Here is a 23,717-nt window from a genome sequence, read left to right on the forward strand (position 1 = left end):
GTGTTGGGTGGTGTGCCCGCCTCCTGTTTCAGACTAGTTGTCCACTCCGAGTACCTCTCCTCCACCGGCGGTGTTTGGATCGGCCTCTGGAACCAGTTCAATTACCCTTGGGGGTATGAATAAAGGATCCGATTCGGGAAAGTCTATCTGTCTATCTGTATGTGTGCTGTAACATGTTGGTCCTGACCAGTGTTACATCAAATCATTTGGAGAGAATAGGTCTGAGTAATAACACATTTTCAACCCCGATCATATCCCAGCTGTTTGTCTACAATGGAGGCATATAGTGCCATTTTACAGTAGCTGAGTAATAACACATTTTCAACCACCATCATATCCCAGCTGTTTTTCTACAATGGAGGCATATCGTACCATTTTACAGTAGCTGAGTAATAACACATTTTCAACCACCATCATATCCCAGCTGTTTTTCTACAATGGAGGCATATCGTACCATTTTACAGTAGCTGCCTTTTTTTTATTAACTTGAATTGTCTGTGGACTGCATTTGTGCTGGCACAGGCAGAATAGAAGTCTTAGAGAGAGAAAGAATCAGAGAAAACAGAGAGAGAAAGCCCACTGCTGTATTCTCCATACTATTTAATTATAATTGTGCGAGAGATCGGCGTACCGCTTTAGCAGTCGCTGAGTTCTGCCCAGCCAATAAGAACTTGCGCTCAGCTGCATCTGACAGTGATAAATGGCGCCACGGCCGTCTCCCTCGTCCCATCGTCCCTTTTAGCAGCTGAGCGGTGCATTATGGGAATGCACCGAGGCTGGCGCGGCCTTGGAATGGGCCTTTGGGCCGTTCATTAAAAACGCGGATTCACATGGTGACAAGTGTGTGTGTGTGTGTGTGTGTGTGTGTGTGTGTGTGTGTGTGTGTGTGTGTGTGTGTGTGTGTGTGTGTGTGTGTGTGTGATTTAGGAGCTTCTCAACATGAATCAATGATCTTCTTCAAACCAAATAGACATCCAAGTCAATTCACATCCATCCACATCCAAATTGTGAGAACCTGTGGCTATAGATATTGGGCCTTTGAATGTGTGCCAGTTTCCGTTTGACTTCTGCTACACCGCAATATCATGTCATTTGGTTTACCATGACATTTTGTCAGTCAGACAATCCATGTATTATTGGTTTCCTGCTGATGTTGAATGGAAGGTAACCCCCTTAATGTGGTGAATAACCCACTGAACTTCCATTGAACCCCTGTGAAAGATGCAACAGTAAATATTTGAACCTTTGCTGTGGTTTAAATCTCAAGTTAGCAGCCGCAAAATAACTGCTGCTATTTTACTGTTTAATAACAGATAAAGAATATCAGACCATAGCCTTGTTATTATTGATCTTACTTAATGCTCTTTTCAAAATTAAATCGAAGATATAATGTAACATTTTATTTTGATATTCAGACTGAATTCAACTAGATGGACAAGTGACACAGTTCAGTAATATACAAACATTAAGAACACCTTCCTAATATTGAGTTGCACCCCACCCTTCTTCCCTCAGAATAGCCTCAATTTGTTTGGCAAGGGCTCTACAAGGTGTGGAAAGTGTTCCACAGGGATGCTGGCCCATGTTGACTCCAATGCTTCCTACGGTTGTGTCAAGTTGGCTGGATGTCCTTTGAGTGGTGGACCATTCTTGATACATACAGGAAACTGTTGAACGTGAAAAACCGAGCAGCATTGCTGTTCTTGACACAAACTGGTGAGCCTGGCATCTACTACTATACCCCATTAAAAGGCACTCAAATATTTTGTCTTGCCCATTCACCCTCTGAATGGAACACATTACCCAATCCATGTCTCAACTGTCTCCAGACTTTAAAAATCCTTCTTTATCCTGTTTCCTCTCCTTCATCTACACTGATTTGAAGTGGATTTAACAAGTGACATCACAACAAGGGATCATAGCTTTCACCTGGATTCACCATGTAATGGAAAGAGCAGGTGTTCTTAATGTTTTGTATACTCAGAGTATAGGTTATATTATGTTTTAGAAGTAATTATTACACGTACAATGGCAACTCTTTAATTAAGATTCATGTGACTAAAAATGTATTTTAAAAGAGTTTCTATGTATCAACTGAAATGTTTTATTGCAAAAATGTTCATATGCAACCTTTTTCCAGAACCATTGTAATGGATCATACCTCTCAGGAGACTGTATAGGAAAAGCAGCGTGTGGACTTCCGTTAGCCTACATAGGCTTCCTCTGTGTGGTACTATCCTACTGTACTGAGGTGTGGTTGAAACAGGCTGAGGTAGTTGAGGCATAATTAGTAATCTGCCTTGGACACGTCAGCTCCTGTTAGTGCTTCTGTTTTAATTCCTTTTGTCTGTTCTCTCCCGATAGCCTTTCCCCGCACTTCGTAGAGCTGTGTGTATGTGTGTGAGGTTCCTCTGCACCTGTTTACCATTTTTTAAATAATTTGGCCTCCTGCTTTTTCTCCTTCCCTCCTCTATTTTGGATTAATGAAATGGAGGAAATGTCGAATCGTGTCGGAGACCCATTCAATCGCATTAATTTTTGGACCAGGCGGCGTACTAGTCAGGCGTGTGTGTGTGTGTGTGTGCGTGCGTGTGAAAGAGATAATTTGTGTAAGTGTGTCAGTTGAGTGAATAGCAGAGTCTGTGCACTTATGGGCATATTTGTGTGATATGAGTGTTTGTGTTTGTGTGTGTGTGTAAACATGCATCTCAGGCAGGGGCAAGTTGATGAGAGGCGCTTTGAAGATGCATGGCTAGAAGGGAAACCCTCTCCATCCACCTCTCTCTCCTTTCCCCTCTCTCTCTATATCCTCTCTTTCCCTCCTGCTCTCGCTCCAACCTCTCTCTCCATTTTCTCTCTCTCTCATTCTCTCTCTCTCTTTCCCTCCATGCCTCGCCTCAGTGCCAGTGTTGGCTGAACTCTCGCTTTCCCTAGATGTAGGGTTGGCAGGGCTGGACTGAAGGACGATGCATCGGGCATGTGAATTAGTCTGGAAGGGGTAGGGGAGACATCCCTGGAAATCAGGGATTACTCTACCTGTGGATTAAAGGCTACATTAGATGCATGTGACACATCAGAGCGGAGACTGCAATATCACACGCCATATGAGTTATTACATGCATATCCATGCGTCATTACATGCATATTCATTTGGTATAACATCTTCATAAGCACTTTGGGGTGTTGTGGTATTATTAGCTCATCTATGTCTGTAGAGATGGGACTCTTAGTAATAATATTGCATGACTAAGATGATTGAATGGCAACATAACTTTAAAAGATAAACAGTTTAAGCAAAGTTAAACAGCTAGTAACCAAATCGTTTTAATTTCTCTATTTATTTAGTCTTTAACTATCCAGTGAACCCTCTTTGTGATAAAACCCACGGTAACAGCCTTCATAGAGGGTATCTAATTGTTAAGTGCTACCAAATTCACCTTTGCAAGAAAGATCACTTGATATTCCATCCTTTCTTCTGTTGGATCTCTTCCGTCGCACTCCACTTAGCATTTTAAGTTACCGACACAACTTAGTCCAACTGAGCAGTGGGGTTCAGGTGTGAGTTGCAGTATGGGTTGCTGCCGGCGGCTGTTTTAGCTAACACTTCCTTAGCTGTAACACATGGCTGACAGAGGATAGCTATTGTTCCCTTTTTGGCTTGTCATGCTATTTGGGCCCGATAGATAGAGACACAGGGCTATGTGCACATACGACACTGTGTATGATGTTATTGTGTTGGATTTTTGTATTGCAATGTAGTTCTGCACAAATGTTGAAATGTGAACGTTGTTATATTTGTCTACACATCTGTCTATCTGTCTGTCTCTCTTGCGCTTTCTCTCTGTCTGTTTATCTATACTTGTAGGGTCTTAATTAGATCCAGTTTGCTACAGGAGGAAATTAAGCTTGTTGAGAGAATGTGAAGGTGAAGCTGGTTGAGAGAATGCCAAGAGTGTGCAAAGCTGTAATCAAGGCAAAGAGTGGCTCCTTTGAAAAATCTCAAATATATAATATATTTTAATTTGTTAAACACTTGTTTGGTTACTACATGATTCCGTATGTGTTATTTCATAGTTTTGATGTATTCACTATTAGTCTAGAATGTAGAAAATAGTCCAAATAAAGAAAAACCCTTGAATGAGTAGGTGTTCTAAAACATTTGACCGGTATTGCAGATAAGTAGTGCACTATGTAGAGAATGAAGTGCCAATTGGGACGCAGACTTCATCTGTTCCCTACTCCCTCAAATCCCAGCAGAATTGGCTGATTGTAATTCACAGGCCATTGTTTGGAGAGGTCGGGCGGCTTGTTTGCTATTGATTTTATCTAAAGGCTCCTATATTTTACTGTGCACATATCAGAGCAATTGTTTTGAAGTATGCAGGGAAATCAATAACCCTAGCTGAGGGGCCCGTCTTTCCCGCGCGCCTTTCAATGGCTCCAATTTATGTTTTAATTACCATGATCTACTCAGGAGTTTGAAGCTCGACGTGGGTTCTCAGAGTGCACCTCGCAATCATGACCTACATTCCACACTTTTCACTTGGATGAGTCTTTCTCATACACGTATCATTCATTAGGAGCACATCAAACGTACTTTAGTGGAAAAACAACCGTATAATTGTGGTCTCCATATGAATATATCAGTTAACACCACGGGTCCTAGACAGATTGTATGCCTCCTGTGTCTTTATTAGAGATAGTCAGCTGAACTCATGCCATTAGGAATGATTGGCCAACTTACTCTGCCATAAAAGTGGCTGCTGCTGGTCGAGCTGAAAGCAGTCAAATATATTTATATTGTGTCCTATAATTAAGACAGATCAATACAACTGCAGTAACTCTTACTCCTGATTCCCAGGGTGTGTGTGTGTGTGTGTGTGTGTGTGTGTGTGTGTGTGTGTGTGTGTGTGTGTGTGTGTGTGTGTGTGTGTGTGTGTGTGTGTGTGTGTGTGTGTGTGTGTGTGTGTGTGTGTGTGTATAGAGGGGGTGGTTCGGTGGGTGTGTGTGTCAGTGTCAGTGTAAGAAAGAGAGAGAGAGTGTTTGTGTGTGTGTGTGTGTGTGTGTGTGTCAGAGGGGCCGTGAACCCGTCACACAAGCATACACCACACACTCAGCCTGTGAAATTACTATCCAGTCTTATCATAGTCGGATCAGTGGGTCTCTTTTGAAATCTGCTATGTTCCATTAACAGCAATGTGATATACGCTGTCATTGGCGAGAATGTACTTTATGATGTTTTATGGAGTGTTGTGCCTATAAAGTAACGCTAATCAATACCTTATACCGTATACAGAGTAAGTTAGCATTGTAGCAATAGAAGATAACACAAGGTCACACAATTCACTATGTTAGGCTGTAATTTATCAAAAGTGGTATCTATCAAAGCATCTGACAAGTTAGGGAAAAGTAGTCTTCACACATTGCAGTAAAGCACTTCAGTTTGTGCCCAGAAACATGACCGATCCCAGAAATATCCCAAGGGATTCCACTTTACCCCCAAGGTATCCTCAAATACCATCTTGTATATAACAGAGCCCTATAGTGTGCTGTTTGTCAAGCCTCTTAAACATCACAGTTGTATCTTAATACAGTGCGGGAAGAATCCTACAGTATCTGTCAAGCGACAGCTGGCACCAGTGACGTGGTTCGGAAGGCTGCAGACAAATGAATCATCTACATCTAGACACTGACAGTACTTTAGCGAGCTGTGTTTCATCAGAGTCTGCCTCTTGTTATGTGTATCATCAGGATGGCATCTCTGTGGTGGCAAACAAACTGGTCAGGATGATTTAATGGAAAAGGACAAACTGTTGTGAGTGGGGTAGATGCATTCTTACCCAAAGCAATTCAAGTGCATTTATCAGACTTTTGATGAATGAATGGTGTCGTTTATGGTAATGGCTACCAACAAGATGCAATGCATCTGATGCGTTCATGATATACGATTAATAAGTGTACCTGTAGTAATCGTAGTGATTATAACCATGCGTTAATATTCCACCAGTGTATGTTGTTTTAACATGAATAAACGTACAGCTTTACTGCCTTATACAGGACAATTGACATGTCATTAATGCTTATAACACGTCTTGGAACACACAATCAGTATAATTAAGGACTTATTCACAGACCGTTACGCAAAAAAACGTCACCCAATCAACAAGTCTGACTCATCAATCGATCACTCCAGCTGGCCTGGTTCATTTTCAACCAAGCGCACCCCCCCTTTTCTCCATCTCCCTTATTCCCTTTGAAAAAGGCTAGCCAGTGATTAGTGATCGCTATAGCAAGGAGACTGACCCTTCCTCCTTCCCTTCTTGCTTCAGACCTTCTCATATTCTAAAGCCCAGCACCAGGGGCGGAACTTATCAGCTACAGGGGATCAGGCAATCTCCTCCACTTCAGAACGGGAGTCCATTGTGTCTGACTGCTGTCTCTGGATAATCTGTGTGGCTAGCTGACAGATATGCCGTGGACACACACACACTCACGCACAGATCTACTGGGGTCAAGCACGATAACGGGATTACAGGGAGAGATGGAGGTCCGGGTCTGGGGCTTGTTAAAGAAAAGGAGAGAGGGGATGAGGAGATAGAAGCATAGGGGATGGAGAGATAGAAGCAGAGTGGATGAAAGAGAGAAGGGACTGGTATTAGGTGCGATTGAGTGCTTGTCGGTGGGGTTTTGGCTGGAGATTAAGATGAGGGAGGAGATTGTGTGTCGGTCCACAGACACACACACGCACACACACACACACACACACACACACAGACACAAACACACAGACACCATTCCCTTCCACTACCTTATAAAGTTAATTAAATATGCCATCAAATTAAATGTCCAATCAAACTGCATTGCACATAGGTCAACCTACAATGGCAGACTGTGAAAACAGCAGACAGTCATTTAGTCCAGCCATTATGCTATACTCCCTTGGTTTTTCTTAGCCACAAAACTTTTTATTTCATTTTGTCGTTTTTCTTTTTCAAATAAATGCATATAAAGATAATCCCGACCCATCCCCTCAGTCCCCAGATAAAGTATTTGACCCCAGGTCTGGTTGATAGTGATTTATCAGTCTGTTATTCAGTCTGCTTTATACAGGGCAGACGAGAGAGGGATCTACTTCACTTACTTTGGCAATGTTAAGATCTGTTTCCCATGCCAATAAAGCCCTTACATTGAGAGAGAGAGAGAGAGAGAGAGAGAGAGAGAGAGAGAGAGAGAGAGAGAGGTCAAGCAGAACTCTAAGAGGCCGTGATGCACATACAGAGACCCTGGGAGGCAGTGTGGTAGGCAGTGACACAGAGCTAATGCCTTGTCACACAGACTGTCAGCAGATTAGCCAGTGGATTACACCATAGCCATTAGATGTGCATGGAGCGAAAGGGCACAAACACAGGAGAGGAGAAGAGAGGGAATGGGTTAGGAGTGGATGGGAGGGTGGCAAGAGAAGGGAGGGCAGGAGAAGAGGGAATGGAGAAAAGATAAATGTGGAAAAGAGAGTGGAGGAAAATAGAGGAGAGTGGAGGGTAGGCAGTAAAGAGAGGAAGAGAAAATGATATGGGAAGGAAGTTGTTTGGAGATGGTAAGAATAGATCAACATGAAAAGTGTCGTGGAGAGAATAGAGAAGAGGAAAAATAAAAAGTGATAAGATAGGGGTTGGAGGGAAATGGAGACGAGGTAGAAAATGCAGAGAAGAGAAGTAGAAAGTGTATAGTGGCTCAAAAGTAGGGGGGTGGGAGGAAAACAGAGGACAAGAGGGGCGAGGAGGAGAAATGGAAAAAGTGAGTGCATGCACAATTGCACCGAGAGGAAGTGTGGAGAGGAGAGAAGAGGGATGGAAATGAGGGGACCCGGGGAAAATTAGAAGAGGAAGAGAGGAAAGAGAGGGATGTGAAGCAGAGGAGAGGAGAATGAGGAACAAGTACATTTAGAAGTAGAAGAGAGAAACACATGGTGAACAGAGATATAAAACATTGAGACTAATTGATGTTGAAGAACAGCAGATGAAAAAAAGAGAAGTGCTAAGAAGAGAGGGGGAAAGGTGAAGATATAGAACCAGGAAAGGCATTAGAAAAGAAGTTGTTTCAACCAGTTGACATAGAGAACTGCCCATCCTCTTCTATGTTCATCCGTCAAGTCAGTCCAGATCAAATCCAAAGTGACCTATCGGTTAATCATGACGTCGATGTGGGTATTATCTGGATTAGAAATACAAAATAAACACATGGAGTGACGCAGAATATTTCATACGAAATGTTGTCACATAATATGCATGTTTTTGGTCATACTCTCCAAGATAATATTGACATCTTAGTTGTGCATATACAAACCCACCCTGTCGAACCTTATGTAACAGCAACATTGTCTGTCAGAGAGATTATTGCCTGTGCGTGCAATGTAAAGTCTGGATCAGAAATGATGTGTTGCGTTACAATTACAGCATTGATTTTCAGCATGTGAAACTTGTCTCTGGTGTTGGTACAGTGAAGCGAAGATTACGTGTAATAGATATGATATGTTGTGCAATGTGGGGGGGGGGGCGTGTATTGACATAAGCCTTGTGTACCCTCCACTCCACGTTAAGCTGAAGCAGACAGCTTTGGGACCGAAGTCGAAACGTTAATGGAATATGTTTGCTTAATGCCCTCATTCGGCGAAAGTGAGACGCACAGTGAACTAGTGTGGTAGCTCGGTAACGTGAAAGAAAGGTTTTCCTTTCAGAACATTGCATTGATGCTTGTATTAGTAAGGCTATAATTGGGTGAACGTGCGTGCCTATTGTCAGTTGTTATGACGTTCTGTGATATTGTTATACATGTCTTGTGACATCAGATCATTGCTCAGTAGTTGACCGGAGTAACCATGCAAAGAGAATACAAAAAAAAGGATTAAAAACATTTAAAGGACATACCCAAGCTCACATCAAGTGTCACAAACATTTAGAACACCTATCAGGAAAAGTGTTCCCAATTTACCTCCATTCCAGTCAGATGAGATTGATCATCCACATTACCAATCCCCAACACTCGGCTCCAGTGAGGAGGTGTCAGCCATCTCAGCTGGTGTTTTTGCTTGGGATAATCAACTTGCCATCCCCGCCACAATACCCCACTCCCCCAGTCTAATGAGCTGTAATTGCCCCTGCGTGGGCTTCTTTGGGACCCATAGTTATCGAAGAGAAAGAGGAAATATGCCAGGTTAACTAGGGCTAATGGGAATTTCTGATGTGCATTGTGAGGGGTGATTGGGTGGATAAATGTCTCACGTATCATGGCGTGTATCTGTATATGAGCTGCTGTACAGAATATATGGCATGCAGTGTGAATGCTCAACACAGAGAATCCATGCAAACACATGGAGTGAGTGTGTGTGTGTGTGTGTGACAGGAAGCCTTTCAGGGCACATTTGCTGGTTGAGTGATTTGAATGTGTGCTCCTTCCTTGGAATGAGCTGAGTCTTAGGAAAGCCATGGCGGGTGGAGGGGGGTCTAGATGGGTTAACCCCCCAGTGTTATTTAGACAGTTATTATGATAAGCACCACACACACACGTGCACGCGCCCGCGCGGATGAACGCACACAATGACACAAACATTCATATGCATATACACACACACACACGCTCACACAAGCACATAAACACACACACACAGACGCTCATGTAGCATCGACGCAGTCACATGAAGCACATGCACAAGGTGGAAATTGACAACCTATAAAACAAGTTCTAACACACTAAGTCCCAACTCATCTGGGATGGGAGCCATTTTCCTCTTTTAAAAGTCTCCACATTCAGAGTACCCAGATGAAAGTTGGGTTTGCACTGAATTAGCCAATGAGAAAACTAAATTTCCTTTGCGATTTTACGAGCGTTTAATTTGAAACAATTAAGATATTATAGGCGCCAGGGATACACTAAACCGAGAGGCAGCTGGGAGCAATCCCATAAACCCTTCGGCCCGTGAACGAGTCACCTTGCCTTTCTCTCTCTCGGCTCGCCTCCTTTGCACTCTTCCTCTCCCTCACCACTGGCTTCCCCTCGCCTTCCTCTTCTCTATCTCTAATTTCCTCCCCTCATGTTCCTCCTCTCTCTCTCCTTCTTGCCTCCCATCTCTGTCTCTCTCCTCTTGCCTCCCTTCCCATTCCTCCTCTGTCTCTCTACAGTATCTCTGCTTGCCTCCCCTTGCGTTCTTCCTATTTCTCTCTCCACCTGCCTCCTTTCCCGTTTCTCCTCTCTCTCTCTCCTCTCTCTCCACCCGTTCCTCCTCTCTCCACCTGCCTCCCCTCGCGTTCCTCCTCTCCGACTCTGCTTTCTTGAAGTGCCGCCTGACGTAGGTAGCATTCAGCCTCGTCAAACACAAATAAACTTACTTAGCCTCCCCTGGGCTTCTACAAGCTCTCCTACAGTACCTTCACCAACCAATCAAGTGCCTCTCAAATGGATCTGTTGGCTGCCTATCTGAAGGCCTAATTGTGTCAAGATGGTGAAAGGAGGAAGCGAGGACATTTTCCATTACAACTTTGATGATGTCAGTGGATGAATAATTAGCATGTGTGTTATTTATTACAGTATGGAAGAGAAAGAGATGGAAAGTGAGGGAGAGCAAAAGGAACATGTAAACTATAGGGGGCAGCAAACAGTAAGAGGTTTGTACATTATCACAATGAATTAATAATAATCATAATACATGGGACATATATGGCGCTTTACAATTTTTTTTATAGGGGTTGATACATATATGTTACAGGAAATTGGAACCTCTTTGCTATACTGAGTGTACAAAACACAAACAATAACCACTCTCTCCATGACAGACTGACCAGGTGAATCCAGGTGAAAACTATGATCCCTTATTGATGTCACTTGTTAAATTCACTTCAATCAGTGTAGATGAATTGGAGGAGACAGGGTAAAGAAGGATTTTTAAACCTGGGGGGGGGGGTGTTCTTAATGTTTTGTACCCTCGGTGTATACGGATGTAGGATCACAGATGTAGGATCTTAATTTGATCACTTTTTTTGTTTCTGAAATACACTTATAGTGTATTTAAGGTTTAACTTCTTGCGTCGAGCAATCCCGTATCCGGGAGCGTAATCATAGCCTCAAGCTCATTACCATAACGCAATGTTAACTATTCATGAAAATCGCAAATTAAATGAAATAAATATATTGGCTCACAAGCTTAGCCTTTTGTTAACAACACTGTCATCTCAGATTTTCAAAATATGCTTTTCAACCATAGCTACACAAGCACTTGTGCAAGAGTATTGATAGCTAGCATGGCATTAAGCCTAGCATTCAGCAGGCAACATTTTCACAAAAACAAGAAAAGCATTCAAATAAAATCATTTACCTTTGAAGAACTTCGAATGTTTTCAATGAGGAGACTCTCAGTTAGATAGCAAATGTTCCGTTTTTCCAAAAAGATTATTTGTGTAGGAGAAATCGCTCCGTTTTGTTCATCACGTTTGGTTAAGAAAAAAAAACGAAAATTCAGTCACTACAACGCCAAACGTAAATGTAGTCTCTTATGGTCAATCTTCCAATGATATGCCTACAAATAGGTCACAATGCTGCAGACACCTTGGGGAAACGACAGAAAGTGTAGGCTCATTCCTGGCGCATTCACAGCCATATAAGGAGACATTGGAACACAGCGCCTTCAAAATCTGGGCCATTTCCTGTTTGAAATTTCATCTTGGTTTCGCCTGTAGCATCAGTTCTGTGGCACTCACAGATACTATCTTTGTAGTTTTGGAAACGTCAGAGTGTTTTCTTTCCAAAGCTGTCAATTATATGCATAGTCGAGCATCTTTTCGTGACAAAATATCTTGTTTAAAACGGGAACGTTTTTTTATCCAAAAATTAAAAGAGCGCCCCCTATATCGAAGAAGTTAAAAAGGCTTCTAAAGTTAGTAATTTCCACCTTAAAATGTCAGACTTCAAAATGTATCAACCCCTACTAAAAGTTTCCATTATTATTATTTGAAATAATGTTCACATTTCCTGTTTTCCTGCTGTAGCAAACTGGCTCAAATTAAGATCCTACATCTGTACAAAGTTCAACCATATTCCTAGTTAGAAAACTACATTAATATTTGACTACACTTGTAGATAATTTTATAATCTCATCAAAATGAGAACACTGAATGACCATTAACTATTCATTACGTACCAATAGTAATATAAATCCATGTATGTATAGCATCAATGACCTTGCACCATCCCTTACTTCAATGGACACGACACCCTGTTTGTTTGTGCAGAACTCACATCACTCCCCAAACATCAAACTTCATGTTTACTCCCTCAAACACTCTCCCATCAATCCTCCCTCGATCCCTCCCCCCCCACCCCCCTCCATAGAGGGGCATCGGAGGTGTGAAATTGATAAAGGGGCGCTTGTGAAAATGTCATAGGGGAATTGGCCGGTAGGCTCTTCACTTTGTGCTGTTGGGTGCGGGGGGTGATGGATCGGGCTGGTCAAAAGCGCCTTTTCATGGACACTGAACTGTAAAATGGAGGACCCGGGCAGACACAATAGCCGTGATCAATCGGCCACGCCCGGAGAGTTCTGGTTAATGCCTGTTGCTGCACGGTGAGTGGTGAGCCTGGCTATGTACACACAGAAAAGAGAGAGAGAGCATGGGAGGGTCATATCATGACAGAATCAGCTTTTGGGAGGGGAGGGGAATTGGTAGAGAGAGTAGAGTGGATGATAGGTGAGGAAGAGAGGCAGAGGAAGGTGGAGAGATAGAGAGGGTGGAGTGGAGGATATGTGAGGGAGCGAGGCAGAGAGAGGAGGAGAGATAGAGAGAGTAGAGTGGAGGATAGGTGAGGAAGAGAGGCAGAGAGAGAGAGAGAGATAGAGAGAGTAGAGTGGAGGATAGGTGAGGAAGAGAGGCAGAGAGAGAGAGAGAGTGGAGGATATCTGAGGAAGAGAGGCAGAGAGAGAGTAGAGGATAGGTGAGGAAGAGAGGCAGAGAGAGTAGAGTGGAGGATAGGTGAGGAAGAGAGGCAGAGAGAGAGAGTGGGGGATATGTGAGGAAGAGAGGCAGAGATGCAGAGAGAGAGTAGAGTGGATAGGTGAGGAAGAGAGGCAGAGAGAGAGTAGAGTGGATAGGTGAGGAAGAGAGGCAGAGAGAGAGTGGAGTGGATAGGTGAGGAAGAGAGGCAGAGAGAGAGTAGAGTGGAGGATAGGTGAGGAAGAGAGGCAGAGAGAGAGGAGAGTGGAGGATAGGTGAGGAAGAGGCAGAGAGAGAGAGTGGAGGATAGGTGAGGAAGAGAGGCAGAGAGAGAGTAGAGTGGATGATAGATGAGGAAGAGGCAGAGAGAGAGAGAGAGTAGAGGATAGGTGAGGAAGAGAGGCAGAGAGAGCGTTTAGTAGAGGATAGGTGGGGAAGAGAGGCAGAGAGAGAGTAGAGTGGAGGACAAATCCTCACACACACACACCAATCCATACCACCACATCAACCAATGCAGATGTGCACCGTATCCCCACTCCGCTGAATCGTTTCTTGGGACTTGGTTCTCTCTCTCTCCATGGTCTCTCCCTCTGCTGTCAAAGAGAAGACAATATTCTTCAGCAGACAGGAACTGTCAGAACAACCACACTGCACGGCCACTGCCACTGCACGCCATGCTTCCACGTTAACCCAATTCAGCTCTAATGTAATCTGATTGCCTTTCAAGCCCATCACAAGACATCCTGAATCCACGTTAAACCCGAACAGAGCTCCGAGCTCTTTCAGTGCCTGTCGCGATCGCGAAGTGTGATGGATCTTTTGTAATAAGGCATTATCTAATAATGATGACTGTGCATACTTCACTGTAAGGACCAGGTTACTGAATATGACCATGCCTCGGGCAAAAATAGGTCACTACAAATGCATTGCCGGTCGAAGATGAGTTGTTACTCACATGTCAAGGTAGAATGGGTTAGTAGAAGTGAACACAACCAAGTTCATATACAGTAGAACTAGGGCAGATTAATAAATATATAGCCTCTCTATCTGGTTCAAATTCAGTACAGTTTCATATTGTGTTACAGTACAGTTGGGGGCATTGCTATAAAAAGTAATTTTAAAGCAATATTACAGATTGTGTAAGATTTAACAATAGGGCTGCTTGGATTCAAGTCAGTATATCAACAATATATCAACAGCACTCAACCCAAATGAAACGTAATCATTGCAATCCTTCTTTTTCAAGGTTCGAGGGCGAACTTAGCAACGGCTCCAAACAAAGTCTCATAGCCCTCTTCTGTGTCTTTTTTCGTATCATGAACTCAGCAATCATTAAATCAAATCAAATCAAATCAAATTTTATTTGTCACATACACATGGTTAGCAGATGTTAATGCGAGTGTAGCGAAATGCTTGTGCTTCTAGTTCCGACAATGCAGTAATAACGAACAAGAAATCTAACTAACAATTCAAAAAAAAACTACTGTCTTATACACAGTGTAAGGGGATAAAGAATATGTACATAAGGATATATGAATGAGTGATGGTACAGAGCAGCATAGGCAAGATACAGTAGATGATATCGAGTACAGTATATACATATGAGATGAGTATGTAAACCAAGTGGCATAGTTAAAGTGGCTAGTGATACATGTATTACATAAGGATGCAGTCGATGATATAGAGTACAGTATCTACGTATGCATATGAGATGAATAATGTAGGGTAAGTAACATTATATAAGGTAGCATTGTTTAAAGTGGCTAGTGATATATTTACATCATTTCCCATCAATTCCCATGATTAAAGTGGCTGGAGTAGAGTCAGTGTCATTGACAGTGTGTTGGCAGTAGCCACTCAATGTTAGTGGTGGCTGTTTAACAGTCTGATGGCCTTGAGATAGAAGCTGTTTTTCAGTCTCTCGGTCCCAGCTTTGATGCACCTGTACTGACCTCGCCTTCTGGATGACAGCGGGGTGAACAGGCAGTGGCTCGGGTGGTTGATGTCCTTGATGATCTTTATGGCCTTCCTGTAGCATCGGGTGGTGTAGGTGTCCTGGAGGGCAGGTAGTTTGCCCCGGTGATGCGTTGTGCAGACCTCACTACCCTCTGGAGAGCCTTACGGTTGAGGGCGGTGCAGTTGCCATACCAGGCGGTGATACAGCCCGCCAGGATGCTCTCGATTGTGCATCTGTAGAAGTTTGTGAGTGCTTTTGGTGACAAGCCGAATTTCTTCAGCCTCCTGAGGTTGAAGAGGCGCTGCTGCGCCTTCCTCACGATGCTGTCTGTGTGAGTGGACCAATTCAGTTTGTCTGTGATGTGTATGCCGAGGAACTTAAAACTTGCTACCCTCTCCACTACTGTTCCATCGATGTGGATGGGGGTGTTCCCTCTGCTGTTTCCTGAAACACATTAAGTGTTCAAATCTCGACAAACTGTTGATTGACCATTAAGTAAGACAATACGTTTCACCGTCCGTCATCGCCAACGCATTCTGAGACGTTCTGAGAAGAGAGACACACTGGGTTTCTTGGCAGAGATTCGCGCTGGGGTTTTGTTGGGTGTTTGGCGTACGTTGTCATGCCTTTGGGGTGTTGTCTGTAATATCACCTTGGTGGTTGGTTGTCACCTTCGGCATTTAGCCGAATTGTTGTGCTTGGCCAGTGGCCATTTACAAGTCAATTCCGTCTGTCGTCTCGAAACATCGGATTACATTTATCCGCTTAGGAGATCGTTATCCAAAGAGTGAGAGGCAATAGCCTGATGGCAGGGAATTAATTTTACGATGACTGGTTTACTTGATTGGAAAAGGGGTGGGTTTTAACGGCACATTGCGGTGAGGGTGGATCGTCTCTAAGGAATTGAATGGAAGTTGTTTTTGGTGGGGATACAAGTCCTGTCGCTCTGCCCCTGGGTTATAAATAGTGTTGTCCTGAGATGCACAAACAGAGAGTAACGACGTGACGTAGGATCATCTATAAAGGCACAGCACCTTGGCAAGGATACACACACCTTGACCTTGGCCTTGGTAGGGTTCTGTATAAGGATGTATAAAGATTACATATTGGATATTGGATATTCCTGCATGGTCTCGCTATATGAGATCTGTTAGAACTCCCTGTGTAGTCCTAATGTGAAAAGGTATTGATTTGCCCATAATACACATGTTAGAAGGGGTCAATCCATTTGAACTCAATCATTTCTTGTTATTAATTGGAAATTATACTCATAAATTGGACCAAAAATACTCATCACGAAATAATGGACAATTCATTCATACTGTACATGATTCATTGATCCAAAGTCGGATAAAATGCTCGATCTTGACACAACTGAACGCAGTATGTGCTGGTGGGCCTTTGTGGGAAATCTATGACTTTATCGATCAGTAGCTCCTTTAACTCTCCATCTAACTTGTGTAACAAGGAAATCGATTTGGTATCCGACTTCTTTTCCTCCGCTGGACATTGTGAACTCACACAACAACAAGTTGGAGCTTTGAGAGGTGGTTTATATCCTTGCTGAGATAAACACTACCCCAGTATAGGAGAAGTCTTGTCCAAGTCAATACATTGATTTGCAGCATAACAGCTGTCATATAGTCTGGCTCATGGCTCAGAGAGAGACCACTGAGGTAGGAGGCTGGTGCCCACACAAGCCCCAGATTGACTTGTAGTTTTTGATAAAGTGTCTGTTATTCAGGACATTCTATCCCCACTGTCTCTATACTCATTATTTAGCAAGCTCCAAAACGACAGTAACACCCTTTCAACCAATGAGTTACAGCTGTTCATTCATGATAATTAACTGTCAATATATTACGTGTAAACCGTTGCAACCTCGTGAAAGGATACCTTATTGTAAAGCGTTGCCAATATAAATACCGTCATTTGGGTTGATAAAGTCAACAAAACTATAATATATTTGCTGTGTAAAAAAAACGAACAAACATGGCTACCAGTTCAGATCAGCCTTATGTTCAATATAATTGCAGGTAATCAAAGTCACCAATTTGCATTATGGGACTTGATGATGTTTCCAATAAAGCATACCAAAGGGACCGCCCACAAACGAGGATATTCAAAAGCTCGTCAGTGTTTTTGTGATTAGTCAAGGTCTCCAGAGATCTACTGAACCACGGTGGGGGTGGAAAGTTCAACACTGATCTCGTTGTCGTTGTTGCACTGTTTGTCTAGATAACCTGGTTTAAAGCGTTCATAGATATTACCCTGAAGAAGGCACAGTGATGCTGAAACGTTGCTGTTCTACCCAATAAGTTACTGGGAGATCATGTATATAGAGGGTGCAGCTCTCTTTATTTACTTTTGTTGTTGTTAACATCTAGCATGTGGTGGTGAAGCCATAATGGGTGGAAGGGTTTCCCACTTTATATATTGTAATGTAGGTACACAGTGATGAACCGTGTGGCTCAGTTGGTAGAGTGTGTCACTAGCATTGCCAGCATTGTGGGTTCGATTCCCACAGGGGACAAGTGCAAATATACGGCATGTGTTTAGTGTTTAGAGCGTTGGGCCAGTAACTGAAAGGTTGCTAGGTTGAATCACTGAGCTGACAAGGTAAAAATCTGTCTTCTGCCCATGAAAAAGCCACTGAACCCATTGTTCCTAGGCCGTCATTGTGAATAAGAATGTATTCTTAACTGACCTGCCTAGTTAAATACAAATAAATGTGTGCCCTCTCTACTGCAAGTTGCTCTGGATGTCAGCTAAATTACAAAAAAAATAATAAAAAATATGAGTACATAGGATGTACAGTTGAAGTCAGAAGATTACACTTTATCCAAATACATTTAAACTCAGTTTTTCACAATTCCTGACGTTTAATCCAAGTAAATATTCCCTGTTTTAGGTCAGTTATGATCACCACTTTATTTTAAGAATGTGAAATATCAGAATAATAGAATAGAGAATGATTTATTTCAGCTTTTATTTCTTTCATCACATTCCCAGTGGGTCAGACGTTTACATACACTCAATTAGTATTTGGTAGCATTGCCTTTAAATTGTTTAACTTGGGTCAAACTTTTCAGGTAGCCTTCCACAAGCTTCCCACAATAAGTTGGGTGAATTTTGTCCCATTCTTCCTAACAGAGCTGGAGTAACTGAGTCAGGTTTGTAGGCCTCCTTGCCCGCGCACTCTTTTTCAGTTCTGCCCACACATTTTCTATAGGATTGAGGTCAGGGCTTTGTGATGGCCACTCCAATACCTTGACTTTGTTGTCCTTAAGCCATTTTGCCACAACTTTGGAAAGATGCTTGGGGTCATTGTCCATTTGGAAGACCCATTTGCGACCAATTTTTTACTTCCTGACTGATGTCTTGAGATGTTGCATCAATATATCAACATAATTTTCTTTCCTCATGAAGCCATCTATTTTGTGAAGTACACTAGTCCCTCCTGCAGCAAAGCACCTCCCACAACATGATTCTGCCACCCCCGTGCTTAATGGTTGGGATGGTGTTCTTCGTCTTGCAAGCATCCCCTTTTTTCCTCCAAACATAACGATGGTCCTTCTGGCCAAACAGTTCTAATTTTGTTTCATCAGACCAGGGGACATTTCTCCAAAAAGTACAAGCTTTGTTCCCATGTGCAGTTACAAACCGTAGTCTGGCTTTTTTATGGCGGTTTTGGAGCAGTGGCTTCTTCCTTGCTGACTGGCCTTTCAGGTTATGTCAATATAGGACTCGTTTTACTGTGGAGAAAGATGCTTTTGTAACTGTTTCCTCCTGCATCTTCACAAAGTCCTTTGCTGCTGTTCTGGGATTGATTTGCACTTTTTGCACCAAAGTATGTTCTTATCTAGGAGACGGAACGTCTTCCTGAGCGGTTTGTGCGGTCCCATTGTGTTTATATTTGCATACTATTGTTTGTACAGATGAATGTTGTACCTTCAGGCATTTGGAAATTGCTCCCAAGGGTCACCCAGACCTGTGGAGGTCTACAATTGTTTTTCTGAGGTCTTGGCTGATTTCTTTTCATTTTCCTATGATGTCAAGCAAAGAGGCACTTATTTTGAAGGTAGGCCTACAAATACAATTACAGGTACACCTCCAATTGACTCAAATTATGTAAATTAGCTTATCAGAAGCTTCTAAAGCCATGACATCATTTTCTGGAATTTTCCAAGCTGTTTAAAGGCACAGTCAACTTAGTGTATGTAAACTTCTGACCCACTGGAATTGTGATACAGTGAAATAATCTGTCTGTAAACAATTGTTGGAAAAATTACTTGTGTCATACACAAAGTTGATGTCCTAACCGACTTGCCAAAACTATAGTTTGTTAACAAGAAATATGTGGAGTGGTTGAAAACGAGTTTTGATGACTCCAACCAAAGTGTATATAAACTTCCGACTTCAACTGTATATAGGGTCAGAATAATCCGTATGGGCACACTATTGAGTTAAAGTCCTTTTAACATTGTTCAGTCTATGATATTCACCATCTGCTCCAGATGTAGTGTCACCCTAGGGACTTCAACGCTCACTACATCGCCGGACGTAATAGGGAACAAACTTGACTTCTCTCGTTCGAAAGGAGAGAAATACTGTGTCACAGCCAAGCATCTGGATTGCCTTGGTTTCGAATCCATCTTATTGAAAGACAGTTGGTTTATGGACTCTCGCCGTCTAGTCCTACATGACAAAGTTCACCCATTATAGGTAATGAGTTATCTTGATAAATCCCACCCTTGCCCTCATTTATCAACAATCGCCTGCCGTATTACACCCCTCGACGATGCCAAGAGGAGAAAAAGCACAATGTTAGACCCAGAACGGGATTGTAAATCCACTAACTAGTCTCATCCAATTATATTCAAAGAGAGAAGGGGCTTGAAAACGGTAGCTGTAGACGTACTGCGTCCGTATCTTGTACTGCTGTTTTAGCTTGCATTGTACATTGCATTGTAAGGTCTTAATTTGAGACAGTTTGCTACAGCAGGACATGCGGCAACAGGACATTTAAATTATTATGTGGATTATTATTCATGGACATTTTTGTAGCGGTTGATACATAAATCGTAAGGAAAAATCAACTCTGAAATTTCAAAGTGGAAATGACAAACTTCAGAAGCCTTTTTAAACCTCAAACGCACTGCATTGCAGGAAAGTTATCCTGCAAAAGCGTGATCAAATGAAGATCCTACATCTGTAATGCATCTGATAATGTCTACTTGAGTTAGTCTATAGGTTAGTCACTATAGTATGTTTAAACTAAAGTCATGCAGTGTTTGTAGTACTTTGCAAGCAACGCCAACACATTTTCAAAGAAATGTTCATGTTTTCATCCTGTGGTATCTCAAATAATACATACAATGTATACTGTACTCTGTAGATCTAAAACCTCAAAAACACGTCAAGGACGAATCATTTAATCATGGCTTTTGCTCTTGTGTTTTTCTCATCAATCATTGGAATGACATTCAAACAATTGCACAATGTTGCTTTTGTAGTCACAACTGAACTTCACTGTTTGACCAAACCTGTAATTTTCGCATTGCCAGAACAGGCTAATTACTGAATCAAAAGTTATTTGAAATGACATATTTCTCAAGTGCTCCCTCATTGTACATTGCTATTAAACCGCTACTTTTATTTCCCTTGTAAAATATATTTTCAGCAACACGCTCCTAGCTCCAATTTTGCCTTGAAACTGTAACTCAATGTTATTTGTGTGGATCAGTCAATATTACTCAATGAGAGCTCAATGTTATTTGTGTGGATCAGTCAATATTACTCAATGAGAGAGAGAGAGAGAGAGAGACAGGGAGAGAGAGGGAGACAGGGAGAGAGAGGGAGAGACAGGGAGAGACAGGGAGATAGAGAGAGAGAGACAGGGAGAGAGAGGGAGACAGGGAGAGAGAGGGAGAGACAGGGAGAGACAGGGAGATAGAGAGAGAGAGACAGGGAGAGAGAGGGAGACAGGGAGAGAGAGGGAGAGACAGGGAGAGACAGGGAGATAGAGAGAGACAGGGAGAGAGAGGGAGACAGGGAGAGAGAGGGAGAGACAGGGAGAGAGAGGGAGAGACAGGGAGATAGAGAGAGAGAGACAGGGAGAGAGAGGGAGACAGGGAGAGAGAGGGAGAGACAGGGAGATAGAGAGAGAGAGAGAGAGAGACAGGGAGAGAGAGGGAGACAGGGAGAGAGAGGGAGAGACAGGGAGAGACAGGGAGATAGAGAGAGCTGGCTGGGAAACTGTGTGTGCCTGCAGGCTAAGTTGTTCATCGGAAGCTTTGGGTCCCTGCCACAAAAGCAAGTTTTCTCCAAACACCCTCATTCATCTGTCGCTCTGGGACATTGTTTTTCAGCCTCTAAATCACTTTACTTTGTAATGGCTCTGTCTACTCTAGAATACAATGCACAAAGATATGATATTGATAATTTTGTTTCAGTCGATAATATTGGCTTTAAAAAGGTACATGAATAAATAACAGTATTAGGAAAAGCAGTAAATCTGTGACTAGTTCTTAAAACAATCATATAGGGATTACTTTATTGATGCTTCAAGGGCAAAAACATTGTCAGAAGTAATATTTTGTAAATATTCCTCTTGGAAATATTTCAAATGCATGTGGCTTGAGTAAGTAAATGGTGGAGTTCCCCAGATAAAACTATCTGAAAGCCCAAAATAGCTATAAAAAAAATATCTCTCTCTCTCTCTCTGTGTCTCTCACTCTCTCTCTCTCTCTCTCTCTCTCTCTCTCTCTCTCTCTCTCTCTCTCTCTCTCTCTCTCTCTCTCTCTCTCTCTCTCTCTCTCTCTCTCTCTCTCTCTCTCTCTCTCTCTCTCTCTCTCTCTCTCTCTCTCTCTCTCTCTCTCTCTCTCTCTCTCTCTCTCTCTGTGTCTCTCTCTCTCTCTCTCTCTCTGTGTCTCTCTCTCTCTCTCTCTCCTCTCTCTCTCTCTCTCTCTCTCTCTCTCTCTCTCTCTCTCTCTCTCTCTCTCACTCTCTAACTCTCTCACTCTCTCTCTCTCTCACACTCTCTCTCTCAGACACACACATACTTTATTCTTCACTTTCACCATCTGAAAATTCATTCATTCACCATACTTTTTTTTACCACATATGACAAATATTTCCCTGAAAAACGTGTGATGTCCAAACTCCAACATTCCTTTGGTGGACTGAAGGGGAGAAAGTTGAGCTCTGGGAGTTAGTTGATCCTGGTGAGTGACGTCACCTTCTATCCCCTCTCGGTTTCTGTGCCTGAGTCGGGCAGTCTGTGTGAGTGTCGGCAAGAGAGAACGCGTCCCTGCCGCACCGCACACAGAACAGACACAGTCTGAATAGACACATAGAATAATGAAGACCTAACGCACACAACGACGGGAAATATACCACATGTTTTCATTGCTGGACATTCTGGTCCCTCCGCTCGCTGTGGTGGTTTGCATCTTGCACTGAGGAACATTCATTCGAGAAAAGAAAACTCTAGGAAGAGGCGAAATTAGAGTGGGCAGACTGGAAAAGAAACGTATCTGTAGACGGATTATTTCTCGTATGCTGCTGTCATTCTGGATGTAACTCGCGACTATTCTAATAGCCTACAATTGGAGAGACCGAGTTCAAAGACTACATGCAAATATGATGTTAAGGTAAGCTTCTATGGAAATTACCATTCAAATTGGTGAATTTGTGGATGTTTGACTTTTCACGCACAGTGTTGCCGGACTGAAGTCGTGTCCAAAAGCCTTTAAAATAGTGCGTGTTGAGATGCGATTGATTTGTTGTATTTCTTTATTGTCAAATATAATGGAGCACCAAACTCTGTCTGTGCTTAGGCTACAGTGCATTATTTTAGTTGTATTAATGGACTCGTTTATGTTGTTTGTGTTTTGTATAGAGAATACAATTATACTGTAGTTTATTTAGATCGAATTGACTCTGAATATAACTGCCTATTTTGTGAGGGACGCACGAATCTCATTTAATTAAATTTAGCATACGTGCACATTTACAACAAGATGCAAGTAGTTATTTGAATTATGTTTACGACTATTATAGTATACTAGGCGATTTAGGGGATCTGGGTATTCGTTTACTGTATGATAGGCTAATGTAAATTCTACAGCAGTGGGCTGCGGCCTATGATAGGCTACAATAATAAAATAAATATAGTACATTAATAACCTTTATCGATAGATGATTGCGTTCATAAAACATTCATAGTCATTGTATTTGCTCCTCAGAAGAAATAACATCGATGTAATGATGATGTTGCTGTTTTAGTAGGCATACTATTAGGTTTCGATAGTGATATTACAGTTTAATTGGAAAACGAGGTTTTTCGAAGTTGTGTGGAGTCTACTGTCACGATTTAAAGCCGCATTCCTCGCGTTCGCACAAGAGACGCGCGCCATATCTATGTTGTTGCCTATATTTGGAACACATTTTTGTTTCCCCGAGGTCCTAACTGAATAGTCGGCAGGGCGAACTATATCCCTTGGTTTACAGGCATTCAAACGGGCACACAAATAAATGCGAAAACGCCTGTCACAAAATCAGGTGAAAGTGAACATTTTTTCCATTACAGTTTTTCCAGTACAATTGCGCACAACACCTGTGCTCACTGAGCGAGTTTAGCCACTAGGGGCCTTCCTAGTCTACTCTACAACTCTACAGTGAGGGGGAGGGGGGGGGGGGTTCAGGAGACCAGTGATGCCACAAAAAGACAGGCTATTCTCTCCCCTTTGCCTCATAGTGTTGAAGAATACATAAAACAC

The 23,717-nt window shown here is 42.5% G+C and overlaps 1 protein-coding gene across 40 annotated transcripts in view; it reads left to right on the forward strand.

Annotated features, from left to right (window-relative positions):
* Positions 1 to 23,717, forward strand: part of LOC112214694 (receptor-type tyrosine-protein phosphatase delta) — a 905,847-nt gene that overhangs the window by 673,127 nt on the left and 209,003 nt on the right. The window contains exon 1 of one of the 40 annotated variants that reach the window (XM_042298334.1): positions 22,208 to 22,589. The exons of the other annotated variants lie outside the window; for them this stretch is intronic. The gene's annotated coding sequence lies outside the window, so the exon portion shown is untranslated. Of the gene's footprint in view, positions 1 to 22,207; positions 22,590 to 23,717 lie in introns of those variants that run through there. 40 annotated transcript variants of the gene reach the window in all.

The sequence above is a fragment of the Oncorhynchus tshawytscha genome, linkage group LG15 (assembly GCF_018296145.1).
Source record: "Oncorhynchus tshawytscha isolate Ot180627B linkage group LG15, Otsh_v2.0, whole genome shotgun sequence".
NCBI classification, from domain to species: Eukaryota; Metazoa; Chordata; class Actinopteri; order Salmoniformes; family Salmonidae; genus Oncorhynchus; species Oncorhynchus tshawytscha.